Source organism: Helianthus annuus, chromosome 17 (assembly GCF_002127325.2).
Source record: "Helianthus annuus cultivar XRQ/B chromosome 17, HanXRQr2.0-SUNRISE, whole genome shotgun sequence".
NCBI classification, from domain to species: domain Eukaryota; kingdom Viridiplantae; phylum Streptophyta; class Magnoliopsida; order Asterales; family Asteraceae; genus Helianthus; species Helianthus annuus.
The window spans coordinates 115000560-115021984 of NC_035449.2; the positions used below are offsets into that span (position 1 = coordinate 115000560).

Here is a 21425-nt window from a genome sequence, read left to right on the forward strand (position 1 = left end):
TCAAATAATCAAAATAAACAAAAATTTCAAGTTTTACGCCGTCGCCGCGTGCCACGGTAAACCCTTTTGGGCGTCGCGCGACGCCTCCATATCGACAGAATGGTTTGATCTACAACTGCATTGTAACACCCCAAAAACGTAAACCCGTATATTATAAAGTTCAAGGAATTAATAAACAAGAAATTACCAATTAAGAACTTAACCTAGTTAAGTTCTAGTCTAGAAATAACTTATATTATGGTTAAAATACTTGAAACTAGAGAAAATGGTAGTCAAGGGACTAAACTTGTCAAAAATGAAACTCTTATTACTAATAGTAACAAAATCAAAACCAAACACACCAAAAAATTGGTGGTCTGGTCGACAGAAGCAGAGAAAAGGGGCGAACCCCATATCCAAAACCCTAACATCACCATTTCTTGCAAATTGAAGGCTCAAATCCTAACCAAAACAAAATCCGAGCTTAGAATCGTGTTCCTCATCGCGAGAGGGTCTAGAGGTATGTAAAATTTTGTGAGAATTCACTACTTGAAATTCTCATGAATCTAGCAAAATCTGAAATTTATTTGATGCATGATAGTAATTAGTTAGATTAAAGATGAAATAGTGTCTAGGGTTAAAACCTAGACAACTATAGGTGAAATCATGCCCTAATTCAAGAAAATTCCATGAATCCATAAATGTTAAGTTATGGGTTTTGTATGTTGATGATGAATATTAGGATTTTGAGTGTAATCCTAGTATAAATTTCATTATAAGAAGTAATTTCAGTGATATTGATACTAATTGTATGCAAAATTGCTATTATAGTGAAATTTGATGGCAAATCTTAAAGTCACGAACTTGTTTATGAAGGTGGAAAAATCTGACCCGCTAGGTGTTTGTAGAAATGCCTAAGTGAGGACTTAAATGTTAAAATTGGATAAAAACGCAGATTTGATAATGGTCCATAATGATGTGATTATGGTCATGAAAAGAGTTCTAAACATGTTGTGAAAACTGAATTTTCTAGGCAAAGAGTCCGGTTCCTCTAGCGGACAAGCCGAGGGGAAATCACGAGGAAAAGGCGCGCTCTAAAGGTACGAAATTTATCGTTTCGTTACATTATACCTTATTGTTAGTTTTATGTAGTCAATTTGAAACACGACGACCAAGATTTACCAATACGTCACGAATATGATTAGTGCCTTAAACAAGTAAATGGGTCAAAACAAGTGAAAATGCATGAAATCTTACATATCCGAAATGGTGTGTAAGTTTAACACCCAAACGGGTCAAACAAGTTATGGTAATAAGCATGAAGCATGACCTTATTACACAATGCGTGAATTACATGATAAGTATGCCGTGTAACGAACACCATACCCAAATTAAGAAATCTTGTTCTTAATATAGGAGCTAAGGTGTATATCCGATGCATGAAAATAGTATAAACGACCAAATATTATGTCTTGTAATCTAGGGTGTAAGTTGATTTCGTAAGCATGCCCGCTCAAGAATAGTTGAGTAATGTTATAAACCAAAACAAGTATGAAGTACTAGCCCAGCCGCGCAGCAATTTATGCGAATTTGTGTTGTTTCGACTCATAGCGAATCAGCAAGAAAACTGCATTTAAACAAGGAAGAGATGTGCAGAGTCTACCGTAAATTACGGTAGTACCGTAATTTACGGTGGCCTGAAATTATTTACGGTGAGTCTCTACTGTGTTACGGTAGATCCCAAATGACCAGAAGCCACCGTAATTTACGGTGACACCGTAAATTACGGTGGAGCCCTGTTTGACAAAAGTTGTTTTGATCATTTTCTCGAATCCGTGTTCGGACCTGATTCGAATACGTAATTACCAAGAGTGTTAGTACTAATGCTTGTTTTAAATGTTAGTTCTCAGGTACCATGAAAAAGATGAAGATCAAGCAAATGAATCGAACCGAACACACACATTTTATGAACGCTTCCGCATCCAAACTTTGTGTTAGAAACTATGTAAATTAATGGTAGTTACTGTCTTGTATGTGGTTTGTAACAACAATACACGAAGGTTGTGTTAATTTTGGGTTAAACTATGAAAGTTTTTGTAAAGTCGTCATTTTGGCGTTAAATGCAAGGTTTTTAGGTTATTAAATTTGGTAAAATAAGCTGGGTCTTACAAGTTGGTAATCAGAGCTTAAGGTTGCCAATAAGTGTTCGGTTCAAGCTTGATCAACATCCGGTAAGAGTTATTGCTTAAGTAGAATTTAGAAGTATAGAAATAATTCACAAACGAATATACATGGAAAAAGAGTGTGTAAGCACACTCAAACACGAGAAAAGCATGAAACAAGAATAATAGAATCAAGAGTGTGTAAGCACACTCAAACACGAGAAAAGCATGAGACAGGAATGATTGAGTCAAGTTGCGAACTTGATCAAATCAAAACAAGTAAAACATGTATTACAAATGAAATGTTTAACGATATATGTAAACATTTCAGTATCAAAGATGGCAAGCGGAGGTGACGGAGATGCGGTGCCAAGAGTCACCGAACAGATGAGAATAGTGATTGCCGAAGAAGTTGGAAAGGCGATCGAAAACAGCTTGTCGAATTTCATTGATAAAATCCAAAATACGGTTTTATCAGTGGTAGAAGAAAGAATCAAGAAACTGGAAGATAATTCAAATCTAGCAAAGGAAAAATCCGGGGAACGAAAACCTTGTTCATACAAGGAATTCATAGCTTGTAAACCGCCTATCTATAATGGGGAAGTTGATCCAATCGTGTGTCAGCGATGGATAGGCGATATCGAGGGAGTGTTCGAGAGAACACATTGTGATGAAAATGACTACGTAGCTTATGGTACGGGTCAATTAAGAGGTCAAGCGAAGGATTGGTGGGATAACAAGAAGAAAGAGATTGGAAACGAAGCGGCTAAGGCCATGACGTGGGAGGAGTTTAAGACGCCGTTTCTTAAACACCATAGCCCCAAAGCGGTTATAAACAAGATTAAGGAAGAGTTCATGCAACTCAGACACAAGGGTGAATCCATAGACAAGATCACGGGGGTGTTTATGGACAAAATGAAGTTCTGTGATGATCTGATCACGAACGAAGAACAGAAAGTCTATTACTACCATAACATGCTGAGCGCTGAATATAGGGAGTTCATAACCCCTTCAAAGTATGAGACCCTTACCGAGATTGTCAATGCTGCTCGGGAAAGGGAGATTGAGTTGAAGAAGAGTATAGAGCGGGGTGAACGAAGGGCACAGGATATAAATCCAAGCCCTACCAAGAAGGCAAGAATGAATGAAACATCAAAGAAATCAGACGCAAAGAGCGGTACGCCAAGTTGCAAAATCTGCGGCAAGAATCACAAAGGTGAATGTCGCTTCAAGGATAAGCCATGTCCTATATGTCGAAAAACGGGACATATGGCTATATCATGCCCGGAAAAAGTGACCGTTTGTTATAACTGTTACCGAACGGGTCACAAAAGATCAGAGTGCCCAGAATTGGCGGGAAAGAATGAAGGGCAAGATTCAAAAGGTGAAGCCGCAAAAGCCAAAGCAAGATCCTTTCAATTGACCGCTGCTGAAGCAAAGGTCGAACCTGACGTGGTCTCAGGTATATTCACTATAAATTCAATTCCCGCACGTGTGTTATTTGATACTGGTGCGAATAAATCCTTTGTTTCATATGGGTTTATTCGACACCCCTCATTTGTTCTAACAAAATTGCCTATGCCTTTAGAGGTAGAGATAGGTAATAATAAAAGCTTTATTGTCTGTGATGTATGTAAAAACTGCACGATGAATATTGATGACGAGGAATATGCAATAGACTTGATCCCGATGTCGATGGGAGAATTCCAAGTGGTAGTGGGAATGGATTGGCTATCCCGTTACCACGCAAAAGTGGTTTGTTTCCGAAAGGAAATAAAACTAACTTCTCCTAGCGGAAAGCAAGTTACAATATATGGAGAAAAGGGAGGTAACCCGGTGATATGCTCAATGCTAGAAGCTCGCAAACTCATGAAACATGGATGCAAGGCCTTTATGGTATATGCGAGCGAAACGGAAAAGGAACTCCTCAAAATTGGGGATGTACCAGTCGTGCGAGATTATGAAGACGTGTTTCCGGAAGAACTACCGGGGATACCGCCAGAACGGGAGGTAGAGTTCGGAATCGAGTTGATTCCGGGCGCGAAACCCGTGGCCAAGGCGCCATACCGACTTGCACCGTCGGAGTTACAAGAATTGATGTCTCAAATTCAGGAATTTCTTGACAAGGGATTTATCCGACCGAGTGTGTCTCCGTGGGGCGCACCAGTCTTATTCGTGAAAAAGAAAGATGGCAGTATGCGCATGTGTATCGATTACCGGGAGTTAAACAAACTCACGGTGAAGAATCGATACCCACTTCCAAGAATCGACGATTTATTCGACCAACTGCAAGGAGCAAGTTGGTTTTCCAAAATTGATCTCCGATCCGGTTATCACCAATTGAAAGTCAAGGAGGAGGACGTACCCAAAACGGCTTTCCGTACGAGGTACGGGCATTATGAATTCCTCGTAATGCCCTTCGGATTGACCAATGCGCCCGCGGCTTTCATGGACCTCATGAACCGGGTTTGCAAACCCATGCTAGATAAGTCGGTAATTGTATTTATCGACGACATTCTGGTATATTCAAAGAGTGAAGCCGAGCACGTGTGTCATTTGCGGGAGATATTAGACACACTTAGACGAGAGAAGCTGTATGCAAAATTCACGAAGTGTGCTTTCTGGTTACGGGAAGTACAGTTTCTTGGGCATCTTATTAGTGCTGATGGAGTACTAGTAGATCCGTCAAAGATAGAAGCTGTGACAAAATGGAGCCCTCCAAGAAATCCCTCGGAAATCCGAAGCTTTTTAGGGCTTGCGGGATATTATCGGAGATTCATACAGGATTTCTCCAAAATTGCCTTACCCTTGACCAAATTAACTCGTAAGGAGGAAAAGTTTGTGTGGGGCATTAAGCAAGAGGAAGCTTTCCAAACACTCAAGGAAAAGTTGACCCACGCTCCGGTACTGACCTTACCGGAAGGGACTGAAGACATGGTGGTTTACTCGGACGCTTCTCAATTGGGGCTCGGATGCGTGTTAATGCAACGAGGCAAGGTTATCGCCTATGCCTCGAGGCAATTGAAGATTCATGAAAATAAATATCCGGTTCACGACTTAGAATTGGCGGCGGTGGTGTTTGCCTTAAAGATATGGAGACATTACTTGTACGGAGTAAAGTTTACAATCTTTACCGACCATAAAAGCTTGAAATATTTCTTCGACCAGAAGGAATTAAACATGCGGCAAAGGCGGTGGTTAGAAACCGTCAAGGACTATGACTGCGAAATACATTACCACCCCGGTAAGGCCAATGTAGTTGCCGATGCGCTGAGTCGCAAAACAGATTATGCCCCGATACGGGTACGATCAATGCAACTGGTTGTGACTTCAAGTTTACTAGAACGAATTCGAGAAGCACAAGATGAAGCTGTAAAGGCGGAAAACTGGAAAAAGGAAAGAATTATTGGTCAAGTTAAAGACCTTGAAGTGGGCAGTCACGGCCTAAGAACTCGTTTTAATAGAATCTGGGTTCCCAACACATGTGGTGTTAAGAAGCTTCTCCTTGATGAAGCTCATAAATCCCGTTATTCCATTCACCCGGGGGCGACCAAAATGTATCATGACTTGAAGCAAAACTATTGGTGGCCCGGAATGAAGCGAGACACTGTGAAATATGTGGAAAAATGCTTGACATGCCTACAAGTCAAAGCGGAACACCAAAAGCCGTATGGTAAGCTCCAACCGTTAGAAATTCCGGTTTGGAAATGGGAGCAAATCACGATGGACCTATTGACTAAACTACCTAAAACAAGTCGTGGTTTTGACGCTATTTGGGTGGTCGTGGATAGGTTAACTAAAAGCGCCCACTTTATTCCGATTCGTGAAACCTATACATCTGAGAAAATGTCGGAGGTATACACCAATGAAATCATAGCAAGGCATGGGGTACCGATATCCATTGTATCAGACAGAGATACTCGGTTTACCTCGAAATTCTGGCGTGAATTCCAAGAACAGATGGGAACCAAATTGTTCCTTAGCACTGCTTACCATCCACAAACGGATGGGCAGAGCGAAAGAACAATACAAACATTGGGTGATATGCTACGGGCTTGCATTATTGACTTTGGGGGTAGTTGGGATGTCCATTTACCCTTGGTCGAATTCGCGTATAATAATAGCTATCACGCGAGCATTAAAATGGCCCCGTATGAGCTATTATATGGCAGAAAGTGTCGGACTCCGGTATGTTGGGGAGAGGTGGGCCCGCGAGGGCTAGCACCAACTGACGTAATCCGAGCTACAAATGCGAAAATTGACATAGTTCGGACACATTTAAAGGCGGCTCAAGACCGACAAAAGGCATACGCAGACAAAAGAAATAGGCCAATCGAGTTCCAAGTTGGCGAAATGGTCATGCTAAAGGTTTCCCCATGGAAGGGTATTATTAGATTCCGAAAAAGGGGAAAGTTAAGCCCGAGATTCATTGGGCCATTTAGAATCATTGAACGAGTTGGTAAGGTAGCTTATCGACTTGAATTACCCGAAGAATTGAGTGGGATTCATAACACATTTCACGTATCACATCTCCGGAAATGTTTGGCCGACGAGACCACTCATGTCCACTACGATGATATCGAGGTGGATAACAGTCTCAACTATGCAGTGAAACCGATTGTGATCTTAGATCGTAAAGAGAAAAGCTTGAGGAACAAAGTGATAAATCAAGTCAAGGTTAAGTGGGACCACAGAAAAGGGTCAGACACTACTTGGGAACCCGAAGAGGAGATGCGGCGTCTCTACCCTACATTATTTGGTACGTAATTCGGTTTCGGGGACGAAACCCCTTTTAAGGGGGGTGGACTTGTAACACCCCAAAAACGTAAACCCGTATATTATAAAGTTCAAGGAATTAATAAACAAGAAATTACCAATTAAGAACTTAACCTAGTTAAGTTCTAGTCTAGAAATAACTTATATTATGGTTAAAATACTTGAAACTAGAGAAAATGGTAGTCAAGGGACTAAACTTGTCAAAAATGAAACTCTTATTACTAATAGTAACAAAATCAAAACCAAACACACCAAAAAATTGGTGGTCTGGTCGACAGAAGCAGAGAAAAGGGGCGAACCCCATATCCAAAACCCTAACATCACCATTTCTTGCAAATTGAAGGCTCAAATCCTAACCAAAACAAAATCCGAGCTTAGAATCGTGTTCCTCATCGCGAGAGGGTCTAGAGGTATGTAAAATTTTGTGAGAATTCACTACTTGAAATTCTCATGAATCTAGCAAAATCTGAAATTTATTTGATGCATGATAGTAATTAGTTAGATTAAAGATGAAATAGTGTCTAGGGTTAAAACCTAGACAACTATAGGTGAAATCATGCCCTAATTCAAGAAAATTCCATGAATCCATAAATGTTAAGTTATGGGTTTTGTATGTTGATGATGAATATTAGGATTTTGAGTGTAATCCTAGTATAAATTTCATTATAAGAAGTAATTTCAGTGATATTGATACTAATTGTATGCAAAATTGCTATTATAGTGAAATTTGATGGCAAATCTTAAAGTCACGAACTTGTTTATGAAGGTGGAAAAATCTGACCCGCTAGGTGTTTGTAGAAATGCCTAAGTGAGGACTTAAATGTTAAAATTGGATAAAAACGCAGATTTGATAATGGTCCATAATGATGTGATTATGGTCATGAAAAGAGTTCTAAACATGTTGTGAAAACTGAATTTTCTAGGCAAAGAGTCCGGTTCCTCTAGCGGACAAGCCGAGGGGAAATCACGAGGAAAAGGCGCGCTCTAAAGGTACGAAATTTATCGTTTCGTTACATTATACCTTATTGTTAGTTTTATGTAGTCAATTTGAAACACGACGACCAAGATTTACCAATACGTCACGAATATGATTAGTGCCTTAAACAAGTAAATGGGTCAAAACAAGTGAAAATGCATGAAATCTTACATATCCGAAATGGTGTGTAAGTTTAACACCCAAACGGGTCAAACAAGTTATGGTAATAAGCATGAAGCATGACCTTATTACACAATGCGTGAATTACATGATAAGTATGCCGTGTAACGAACACCATACCCAAATTAAGAAATCTTGTTCTTAATATAGGAGCTAAGGTGTATATCCGATGCATGAAAATAGTATAAACGACCAAATATTATGTCTTGTAATCTAGGGTGTAAGTTGATTTCGTAAGCATGCCCGCTCAAGAATAGTTGAGTAATGTTATAAACCAAAACAAGTATGAAGTACTAGCCCAGCCGCGCAGCAATTTATGCGAATTTGTGTTGTTTCGACTCATAGCGAATCAGCAAGAAAACTGCATTTAAACAAGGAAGAGATGTGCAGAGTCTACCGTAAATTACGGTAGTACCGTAATTTACGGTGGCCTGAAATTATTTACGGTGAGTCTCTACTGTGTTACGGTAGATCCCAAATGACCAGAAGCCACCGTAATTTACGGTGACACCGTAAATTACGGTGGAGCCCTGTTTGACAAAAGTTGTTTTGATCATTTTCTCGAATCCGTGTTCGGACCTGATTCGAATACGTAATTACCAAGAGTGTTAGTACTAATGCTTGTTTTAAATGTTAGTTCTCAGGTACCATGAAAAAGATGAAGATCAAGCAAATGAATCGAACCGAACACACACATTTTATGAACGCTTCCGCATCCAAACTTTGTGTTAGAAACTATGTAAATTAATGGTAGTTACTGTCTTGTATGTGGTTTGTAACAACAATACACGAAGGTTGTGTTAATTTTGGGTTAAACTATGAAAGTTTTTGTAAAGTCGTCATTTTGGCGTTAAATGCAAGGTTTTTAGGTTATTAAATTTTGTAAAATAAGCTGGGTCTTACATGCATATTCCCAGCCAACCTTAAGTTTACAGAAACGAGCATAACTCCTTCATTGTTTGTCCGTTTTACACGATTCTTTTTCCTACGCGACCATAATTTAATTCCCCATCACATGGAGATAAAATCCGTCATCCGGATAAATTTGAGACTTTTAAGCCGTCGGCTTATTATCTTTTTACCAAATTTTGACCCGTCCATGTATTTATCAAACAAACAAGTTTGTTTGATCCCCCATTCGTCATGAACCCTTTAATTCCAATATTGTCTATCATGTTAGGTTCCGAACACTGGTTTCTACGCATTATAGCCCGTTTTTGTTTAAAATCTTATTTTGACCCATTAAGGGTATTTATGTCCTTTTTAAGCATAAATCACACCCATTTCTCGTATGCCTCATAATTTTACCCGTTCATATTGATTGGTCTTCCAACACAACTATGATTATGGTGGATTTAATGTAATAGACTATTTATTCCGAATTCTTACCTCTCGAATGTGTCGTTTTACGGCAAGACACATTTAAGGCATTCGACCCTTGAAAGTTTATGCCTTCAAATTTTATACGCATCTAAGGATTATAAAATCATAATAATAATTTCTAAACAACCTTTAAGGGTTGTTTTACCCGGTTTACCCAGCAAGGGCTTAATGGTCATTTTTAATCTTTCATTTTGCGATGAAAGACTTCACTAAATATTCGACCTTACTTGCACTTTTAACTATAAATTCATATAAGGGTACCTGGCCCGGGTCAACAAATAGACCCGATTTATACATCGCTTTAATTATCACACAATCTATGGCGACGCAATTATCCGATTTGCTTATCGCTCTTCTTAACATAAGAATTGACAACCACATTAGTCGATATTGTCAAATGGTGTTATCACCACCATTCGACATGTTTGGCCTATATGCCGAACGTTAACTATTTAATCAAAAACATGGTTTTTGATTTCCAATTCATACATCCATCCCATCCCGGGTTTTATTACCAAATCCTTTTTCTCTTAAATTCTTTTCTCACAAATTCGACCCATTTCGGCTTACGCCATGGGTATCCTTTTAACTTCGATTTACATTAGTCAACACTTGACTAATTTCCATTTTTACCCTTTTCCTCATTATTAGATTACACTACAAGATAATCTTAACGGAAATCCATATTTTTGATGTTATCGTTATCTCACTTTAACGTATAGAATAAACAAGTATTCTACATAAATGTGTAAGTTTCACTTACCTCGCATCCCGAATACGCTTTTCCTTTATGCTTGACTCGTTTGACCCGCTTTCACCCCAAGCTTCACGTAGCTTGTTTAAGCGCCAACTATTATTCATCATTTCACAAGATGGTTAATTTTATCACAACTTAAAATGATTTTCTTCCATCTTACGCATTTTATATCCAAAAATTATCATTCATCGTATTACAGGCCGGTTTGACCTTTTAAAAGTCAACGGCCCAGTAACATCAGTAATTACACGATGTAGCTCGACTACTCGTTTAATTACTTGGTCAATTACCCGGTACCATTATCCATCGAATTAACACTACATTAATCTTTCTTAACACATGATGATATCAATATCATTTTAAACACGAGTTTATCATTGTAGGATCGGATTTCGCGACCTAAACGAGTCGTTCGGAAGAGCTCAACTCCGTTTCAGAGGCGGAAACAAAGAAACGGATGCGTATACAGCTTGTATCACACTCTAAACCTCTTGTATATTGATTTTACAGCGTTTATAGTTACAAGGAACACCGGCAATACCTCGGTATCAAATCTGAACAACGTTACAAATGAATTGACAACAAGCCTATTTATACTAAATCTGGTCCGCTCATAGTGACAACTACCATAAAAGCGAACCTAACTATTAGCCACATAAGCGATCTTAAACAAATCTGTAAGAGCGAACCCCACATGTTCCAAATAAGCGATCCTCATCATTTGACTTTAAGTGAACCTTATCATTGAACCTTCAAGCAAAACTTTCTATTGGACCTTCAATTGAAGTCACCTCATTGGACCATTTCAAGGGTCCAATCACAACAAATGGAGACATGATCTTTATCGTTTCCTTTTTTCAATATGTAGAAGACATGAGATGATGCAATGTATGATGTCATCTATATGATGTCATCATCATATAAGATGACATCATGCTTGAACGATTCACAACGCAACCCGGACTCGACATTAGACGAAGACGACAGATGACTGCACCAACAGACTCCCCCTCAGATGTTGACGAGTCTAAAGTGTCGAGTCTTCAACGACTTCAGTCTTTATCAGTGAAAGCATCCTCAAATCTTTCTTTTCTCTTTACATCATCACCAATAAACTCTCCACGGACAATCTTTACTTGGATGTCTTCAGACTCCCCCTTTCGATATGCTGGGATCGCAGTCTGGCATGTTGTAATCACAAAGTCTTCAGGTATCGGAACCTGGTTTTCTAACACTTCGAAACCTGCACATCCTCTACCCAAAAATAAATCTTCCGATGATAACATGTAAAGATCTAATGAGTCATTCGCAGACAGTATACAATCACAGAATGATTTTACAATTTGAAGAACCACTTTGAGATATATATCATTTTTGTTTTCAAAAATCAACACACTCTCCCAAACCATCTGTTCGTCATGTTTAGCACTCGGAATTTTGAACATCAACTTTTCAATACCAGTTGTCGAAAATCTTTTTGAATTTTTCAAAAATTTATGCTAAAACACACTGAAAATCTTTTTGGATTTTTGACATAAGAGAAATAAAATGCAGTACAGAAATATTTACAAACAATATTTTTGTGAGTTTGTGTAAGAGGATCAAATCAGCTTATGAGACAAATCACCAACACCGTTAAGCTTGATTTCATTCTAAGTTCTAAACAATTTACCTAGATTGTCAGTATACTGGTCCACTTAAATTTTCACACAAAGTTCAACTGATCCGAGATACGATATTAATGTTTTAAGCACTTAAACTTATCCGTGTGTCCCACTACTTGAATATACTCCCGTATCCAGATCCCAATATTCAGTCTTACAGGTGAGTATACCACAGCTGATATCTGTAAAGGGGTTAGGTGCGAAACCGTGAGAGCTCAGGTCAGAACTTCCGTTCAGCAGAGAGATGACGGCTCGACTTTTGGTGGGTCCCCTTTAGAGGATCTTTTTTACAACAGCAATGACTATCAATTTTATTGTTTCATCGATTTGCTGAGGGCGGCGCTTTTTCAAGCATTTGCAGAAAGTATTATCCGGGGACTAGGTCAGTACTTCCATACAGCAGAAGTCCCGGGATAATACCCCAGATATCACTGAGCATAAAGACCTAGTATCTCAGAATAAGGGACCTTTCAAACGAGATTTCAGGGGTTACCTATATATCCAAGTTTGTGTTAACCCACAGAACAAGCAAGTTTGAAATTTAGGTTTATATCTCGTCACAATCTACTAAATGTGCGAAAGCCTACTGACATATCCACAGTAAGATTGTTTAACACTTTTAAACTTTCCAAATCTTTAGCATGTTGTGATAGTCCACTGATGTACTATCATTTCCTCTTTTTCACAACAAACTCATTTTTGGTTTTTATCATGTTTTTGTCTTTTTCAAATTTTCTAATGTTTTTGGATTTTCTGAAATTTTCTAATCCCCCTAAAATGCAAACACATTAACGAAAATTGAAAACAAACTGTACAGAAACATGACAACCGATATCAAATCGCATCAATTCGCCATTCACTTTGGCATAAACAATCAGAACTCCCCCTCTCAACGAACTATTTTCTCATTTAGATTTCAAAACACTTAAGTTTGTTTTAATCAAAATGATTTTTCCGGAAAATAAGTTTGGTTGATTTTACCACTTGTAAGTATATCAATACTAAGTTCGGGGATGTGGTTCATCATTTTGTCTCTCAATCACTTGTAGGAAAATGCAAGTACAAATTAATGTCCTTGATTTACCATATGCACAAGTTATGCACAATCAAATCTACTAACCACTTGTAAACAAACATAAACAAACCTTTTTACCGTTTTCATGATTGACATTATCGTAGTAAATTCCTCAAGAAAAATGCCGATACCTGCTCCTCGCTTACCAACCTGGAAGCTCCGGCAAAGTCCTTTAACCTGTAAAGAATTTAACAATTTCAAACATTTTCAAATCATTCTAATCAAACATGAAAGATGCCGATTCCTGATCCACGATATAAACTTGGGATCTCCGGCAAGTCAGGTTTTTCATTTAAACAGATTCACCCAAGCCTGACTGTCCTTGGGTGATTTCGAATTCTTGTTCAACAATGGTGGAAAATTTGCATCATCCATTGCTAAACCTGAATTCTCCTTTTTTACCTCAACCAAAGGCTCCTCTGGTTTTAACGAACCAGAATCATTGCCTGAAAGTGGCTTGTCCGACTTTGATCTGTCAGATTCATCGCCGTCCTTCTCCTTTTTCTTCTTTTCCTCTTTAGTCCTCAGATTTGTATCTGATGAATCTGTCTTGCTAGACTTTGCAAACGAGGAAATTGATTCATCAGAACTTTTACTCTTTCTATTTGGTGAATCCGAGGACAAAATCTTCTCGAGATACTCTCTCGCCTTCTTCCTCTTTTTCCTCAGTCTGTCTTTCTGCCCCTGTGAAAGTTTGACTTTCTTTTCCGGAATTGACTGTTCTTGAACTTTAGGTTTCAAAACCTTCTGTTCCTGGGGCTTGACTTTGACTGGAATCTTTGCCGTTTTCTGAGAATTAACCCTCAATCTTTCACTCGATTTCTTTGGGCAATCTCTGGCAATGTGACCTTTGATGTTGCAGTTAAAGCACTTCCTGGTCTCATAACTCCAATACCGGCAGTTAACAGCAATGTGTCCATGATAGCCGCAGCTGTAGCACACTCTGTTATCGTACCTATCACCATTTTCAGTCCAAACGCTCAGATCATAACATTGTTTGGCTTGGTGATATTCCTTCCTCAACTTTGCTTGATTTGGCTTTGAAGCACTGTGACCTGTCCTGCATCCAACAATTTTTGATTTTTCATTTTTTAAATCATTTGATTTTTGATTGTGATTGGATGATTTAACTGATGAGTTTTTTCCTTCATTTTTAAATTTTTGTTTCTGTTTTACAATCTTCTTCACAGGTTTCTGCTTAGAGCATTCTCCCTTTTCAGTCGAGTGTAAAACAGTTTTCTGAAATTTTTCTTTTAATTTCAAAAATTTCTCTTTTTTCTTAATTTCAGCATCAGATTCTGTCTCAGACTCATCTGCTGAATAAAATTCCTCATTTTCATCATCAGTTTTCCCATCACAATCTTCAACTTTTTCACTCATCGGTATAGAATTGATTGGTTTTAGACAGGGAAAATTCAAACTGTCAGATTTAGTCACAAAACCTTTCAATTTCTTCTCAAGTTCATCAATTTTGTTCCTCGAATTCTCAGCTTCACTTTCAAGCTGAGATATTCTCCCAGAATGAGACTTGATTGTTTTCTCATTTTCATTTTTCAAATTTTCAAGAACAGATTTTTCATCCATCAAAACTTTTATCTGTTCCTGAAATTTTGATTCATTCGCTTTCAGGTTTTTGTTTTCCAACTTGATCCAGAAATCTTCATCTTCTGATGATTTCTGTTTGCTTTCAAGCTCTTTTTCCAACTTTTTGATTTTCATTCGAGCACATTCACCTTCTTTTTCCAGTTTAATGATTTTCTGAAGATGGGAATTTATCATTTTCTGCTTCTCAATGTTGTTTTGACTAAAAACATTTCTCCCATCTTCAAGAATTTTCATTTGATTTTGAAAATCTTTCTCAATTTTTGATTTTTCAATTTCAAAATTCTTAATTTTCTCCCCAAAAACCTTTTCTTTTTCTTTCAATTTCTTGTTTTCAAATGTCAAACTGTTCAAATTACTAAACAGTTTGTCATTTTCAGCTTTTAGGTTTTTGCAATTTTCCTGCAAAACTAGAATCTGATTATCACCAGCTTGCTTCCTATTTTTCAGCTCTTTGACTTCCAAAGTCAAACTTTCCGCATCTTTCACGAGTTTGTCATTTTCGGTCTTTAAGCTGTCACATATAAAACATACTGATGCAGAATTTGAAGTTTCATTCTTCACAGATTCTTCAACCTTTGCTTTTTCCTGGATATCCAACTCATGCTTTTCAATTATCTGAATAAACTGTGCCAGATTCATAACTTGAGACTTCCTCATTTGTTTTACAATCAACAGATAAGTTCCCCACTTCTGTTGGGGTAAAGCCTCAGCTAGCTTATCGATCCACTCATCATCCTCTTTCTTAATGTTCAATCTATCCATTTCCAATACCAGATGACAATATCTATCAATTGTCTGCATTGTTGTTTCATCTTCAAAAGCCACAAACGTATCAAATGATTTCTTCAATAACGCAGCTGAAACTGTATCAACCGATGTAGCAAGAGCACTGTAAAAGTTCTCTTCCATGTTTCAAAAATCAGATGATACTTAGGGAAATACTGGTGAAAATTCTGTGCGGACTTGAAAGTTGACAAACTGCGCGAACTGAACGTTGACCAACTGTGCGGACTGAATGACCCAAATCGTTTACAGACAACTTGACCCTTTGAAACTTTTGAACTTCAGACTGTGTGAAATTGACAGAAACCACAACTCAAATCACAAGACCTGAATGCACAACCTGTAGATTTTGTTGAAACTTTGAACCAAAATACATGACATGATCAACTTAACACATATGAACTCAAATTCTCAAATATACTTTTCAAATTCTCAAATTCTCAAATGACACACATGGGCCGATGATATACAATGAGATTAGGCCAAACTTCAAGTATATATGTTTAAAAAATATCAATTGGTTTTATATTCAAAAAAAATCTCTGATTTGACCAAAACCCTTACATCAACTTCTCATTATTGGACCTCAATATTCAACCAAACATATTTAGATTGGGCGGCAAACATAGTGAAAGGGACGGCACATAGATGTCAACAACTTTTATAATTTGACCTCACTCACAAAAATGACATATTTATATTCAAATGCAATGAAGACAAAAATTCAATTCATTTAATACTTTATGAGGCGGCAATTTTAACTGGTCATATGGGGCGGTGGACTTTACAAGCAATCATTATAAACGACAATTTTTTTTAAAATGAATGTGTCATTAATAGGCGGTACACACACAATGAATTTCAAATCTTGATTGGGTAATTAATGCGGTTCATAATATTCACTTAAGAGCACATCAGAAGTTGTCTCAAAAAGCGAGTCAGATTATAAGCAGTTCAAAAATGTCATAAAAGCGGTCGGTCATATCAGCGGTTCTCAATTGTCAAATAAGCGGTCCGACAAGAACTGTCCTATGCGTGGTTCAGAAACAAGTTTGGAGCGGTTCACGATGTAAGCTATGAGCGGTCCAGATTTGTATTTTGGAGCGGTTCAAAATGTCTCAAAAAGCGGTTCAGAGGTATCCAAAGAGCGGTTCACGATGTATTTTCGAGCGGTTCAGAATGATGACATCAGCACAACACGAACCATTTTCGAACAAAATTTCAATTTTAATCAATTTTAAGCCGATTTTAGATCTGAAAATCTCAAAGTTTAGTTAAAACATGATTACGCACACAATATGTAAATTTGAAGAGATTTCGACCGTAAAAAGTTGCGTTTTTTCGAAACAGAATGGTGTAGAAGCAGAAAAAGTGATGAAAACGAGCTGTATATGCGAGATCTCCTCCTCCTTGGCTCTGATACCAATTGTAGGATCGGATTTCGCGACCTAAACGAGTCGTTCGGAAGAGCTCAACTCCGTTTCAGAGGCGGAAACAAAGAAACGGATGCGTATACAGCTTGTATCACACTCTAAACCTCTTGTATATTGATTTTACAGCGTTTATAGTTACAAGGAACACCGGCAATACCTCGGTATCAAATCTGAACAACGTTACAAATGAATTGACAACAAGCCTATTTATACTAAATCTGGTCCGCTCATAGTGACAACTACCATAAAAGCGAACCTAACTATTAGCCACATAAGCGATCTTAAACAAATCTGTAAGAGCGAACCCCACATGTTCCAAATAAGCGATCCTCATCATTTGACTTTAAGTGAACCTTATCATTGAACCTTCAAGCAAAACTTTCTATTGGACCTTCAATTGAAGTCACCTCATTGGACCATTTCAAGGGTCCAATCACAACAAATGGAGACATGATCTTTGTCGTTTCCTTTTTTCAATATGTAGAAGACATGAGATGATGCAATGTATGATGTCATCTATATGATGTCATCATCATATAAGATGACATCATGCTTGAACGATTCACAACGCAACCCGGACTCGACATTAGACGAAGACGACAGATGACTGCACCAACAATCATCATTTCCATCACCTTATCTTGTTCAAGCGATTTTCAAAACTAATTTATTCATCCGTTTCGCAAGAACTAAGGGTTTCTCATATACGAGTGAAACCCATTTTATCATATCACTAGTGTTCACCCGAACACCAAATATAATCAAGTTCTATCTATCCATCAATTAGTAGATAACATGATCTCATACACCTAGTTAAGTGAACGAAGTTACCAAATTTTATCTTGGCATTCTAAAACCCATTTTAATCATGTATGAACAAGTACCCAATCATGTAATTTGTTCAAGTACCTTGTTTCTACTATCAAACATGATGATTTTAAACACAAACTTATCATCATCTTCACTACTAAATCAAAACCCACTTCCAAGTTTACTTGTTAATCACTTACAAGTAACATTACATCAAGTTTTTCATAATATCTTCAAAACTAACGAAATTAAACATACATAGACATTCAATTTCATCTTTGGATCATAACCCAACAATCTATTTGCAAGTAACCTACTTGTCTCAAATTTCAACTTTAACCAATCTAGGTTTTATGACATACCTTATGATCCCCGTGACTAGGTGATCGTTTCTATGTATTCATGCATCGATTTAGGGCTTGAATCAAGCTTCAATTTGATGAATTTGTTGAACTAGGATTTTTAACCCTTTCTTCCTCCTCCTGGTCGCTCACACGAACACACACTATGTGTGTGTTTCTTTTTCCCCTTTTTTATTAATTAAGTTAACTTTCAAGTTAACTCATTTTGGCCCCTCGTGTTTAGTTTTTATAAAAGGTTTAACTATTACTAGTTTCCTTTATTATTTTAACAACACATAACTAAGGGGCTGTTTGGTAGCCTCTGAATGGTCATTAAGAGGCTACCTCTTAATGGAACTATTAAGAATTTTACCAATGAGAAGATAGAAGAATGTGACATGTGATGATTTACCATTCAGAGGTTACCTCTTAACCATTCAGACTTGAGGTTACCTCTTATTCATTCAGAGGTTTTAAACCATTAAGAGGTAGCTTCTGAATGGTCATTAAGAGGCTACCAAACAGCCCCTAACTAGGTTAATATTCCTAGTTGCTTCAGGAAGTCATAACCCGTTTTATTTTAAGTCCCGTTAACTCAGGCCTTCTATATACTTTGTTTTTCTCAAAGTATTTATCCTCCTTTTTAATTAACATAAAGTTTATTTATTTAATTCCTAATTTTTACCGGGTTAATTTTTACCACTAACGGTATTTTCCCCGTCTTTACTATTAACGTGGTTTGATTACCAAACACGTTTTTGGGGTGCTACAGTTTACACTTGACATTGGACCTTGTTTACGCATAACATTTTGACATTGGTTTAAACATGACATTTTTAGTGGTTATTGATAAGTGATTTAAATAACGAGGCGTGTGTAATATGATAAAAGCATGGTGGATACGCCGCTAGTACTTCCTATATATAAGTGCTTTTATGATATTACATATCGTAGCATTATCTAAACCACTTCGACAAAGACAAAGACATGATACATTTTTATACAAATGACATATTTTTACAAGACATTGTTTTACAAATGACATATTTTATATAAATTCATTTTTACTTGGTTATTTAATTAATCATGCACTATTCTTTTATTATCATCTGATTTTCATATCGATTTTCATATGATTTTATAAAACAAAACACTTTTAAAGGTTCACGACTACTTTTGTTAAACACTTCTTTTAACTATAAGTCATGAATCTTTCATCAACAAAACCTATATATCTCACAGGCTTTTATGCTGACGTACCTATTTTCACATGTGTTTCAGGAGCTAATGTTTGATGATGATTGTGCTACACTTAGGCAGACTTGGGCCTTAGTGACTTAAAATGATGCAAGACAGTTTAATTTATGTTATGTTTTAGTTAAATCTCAAGACAATGTAAACATTAAATTCTAATAAAACAAAACTTTAAGTACCATGTGTTGTGAAACAATAATTCTGCCGCTCGACTCCCTGACGATTCCGCCGCGGTTTATTGTTTTTCGTGGTCGGGTGTGACAGAAGAGTTGGTATCAGAGCTCATGGTTATAGGGAATTAGGTTATTAGTAATGCTTTGACCTAGACTATAACCTTTCTAGGACCCTAACACAAGTTATCTTGTTTTTAGATCTTAAAAAAATAAACGTCACCTATCCTTAGGTGATTACCAAAACATGAACACAAATTTCCAAAACGATTTTGAAAATCAATCATCTATTCTTGGATGATTTCTTTTGGCCTTGTGCCATCCAAGTTTTCAAAATCTCGCCAAAGTTTGGGTCTAAATAATGTGAACACGTTCAATCTGGAAGGGTGGGTGCCTCTACCCTGAGTTTTCTGTCTAAGGCTAGAATGTTCATAAGAATCTGCAGTATCGGACCAGTCACTCTTACCTGGGAACTCTTGGGGTGAGTGTCCACTTATAGGCTAAAGCATGTCTTCGCGATACATTATTATGACCCATTTATTTTGATTAGTCATTGTGTGTCGTCCGTTTGTTATGAGGGAACGAACAAATGTACACCATCCTTACTTTTGTCGATATTTATGATATCTCATTTTTTTCCTCATATCATCTCACTCGTTTTCTCTCATGTTTCCTCTTTTAGAATGCCTCCTTGACGAAATGTACAATAGCCCGATGCCGAGCTGGCAACTATTATAGCATAGCAGATGCCTGCTGTACTACCAAAATCTCATTACTCAAATCAACCAAGCCAACAATAACAATAATACACCTGCTCCGTTCAACTTTAAACAGTTTAATTCGGCTAAACAGCTCAAGTTTAGTGGTTCTGAAGGAGCAACTGGGCTCCTACAGTGGTTTGAGAGTCTTGAGAGTACATTTCGCCATGTTCAGTGTCCTAACAACCGTAAGGTCGAGTTTGCTTCTAGCGTATTCCAAAAGAGGGCTCTCACTTGGTGGAATGGGGTAATGAGAGATCGAGGTGCTGATGTAGCTTTGGGTCAGACATGGGAGGAACTTAGGACTCTGATGATGAAAGAGTTCTGCCCTCGTCACGAGCAGAGGGCTTTAGAAAATGAGTTCCATGACCTAAAGCAAGATAGTGGTGAATACCAGGCTTATACTGATAGATATGAGGAGTTAAGCTTGGTCTGTCTGACGATGCTCACGCCTTTGGACAAGGCGATAGAGAAATACATTGACGGTCCACCAGATCCTGTTCAGGATATTATCACTGGTAGCAACCCGACTACAGTCTGATAGGTCGTTGAGCTAGCTGTAACCCTAACTGGCTCCCAAGTCAAGAAGGGTAAACTCCACAAAAAGGGTGATAAGAAACAACCTGACAAGAACGAGAAACAAAAGGGTAAAAAGGCTGAGTCTTCGAAGAAATCTAGGAAGCGTAAGGCTTCCAAGAATTTCGCCGTTACAGCACAGACTAATCAGACTGCTCCTAATCAGCCTGCATAACCACCAGCCAAGAGGCAGTATGCTGGCAATGCACCCCTGTGCAACAAATGTAACAGCCATCATCAACCACATGTACAGTGCCGCACATGTACGAACTGTGGGAAATCGGGTCATCTTGCCAACACCTGCCACTTTGCTCCTAACCAAAATCAGGCGGCACAAAACCCTGCACAGAACCCTGCCCAGCCGCCTGCATGACCTCACTATTCGCCTGGTTCTTGCTATAACTGTGGGGATCTGACCCACTACAGGAACAACTGCCCGAAGTTGGCAAATGTGAATCAGGCGCAGGCTCGTGGTCGAGCTTTTAATTTGAATGCAAATAAGGCACGTGCAGATAACGAAGTGGTGGACGGTACGCTCTTTGTTAACAACCAACCTGCTTCTGTTCTTTTTTATTCGGGTTCCGATAGAAGTTTTGTATCCTTAGCTTTTGAGCCTTTGCTTTCCATGACTAGAACAAAACTAGGAAAGCCCTTGACAGTAGAAGTAGCTAGTGGTGAACCCGTTGTACTTGATTCTGTCCTTTGAAACTGCCAGTTGAACCTTAATAACCATCTTTTTCCTA

General features: G+C 38.0%; 1 long non-coding RNA gene across 1 annotated transcript; it reads left to right on the top strand.

Moving 5' to 3' along the window:
- Window positions 1-362: 362 nt before the first annotated feature.
- On the top strand, window positions 363-7911 carry LOC110922571. Its single transcript, XR_002583266.2, has 3 exons — window positions 363-499; window positions 1013-1079; window positions 7841-7911. It is a non-coding gene; the product is annotated as an uncharacterized LOC110922571 (long non-coding RNA).
- The last annotated feature ends 13514 nt before the right edge of the window (window positions 7912-21425 follow it).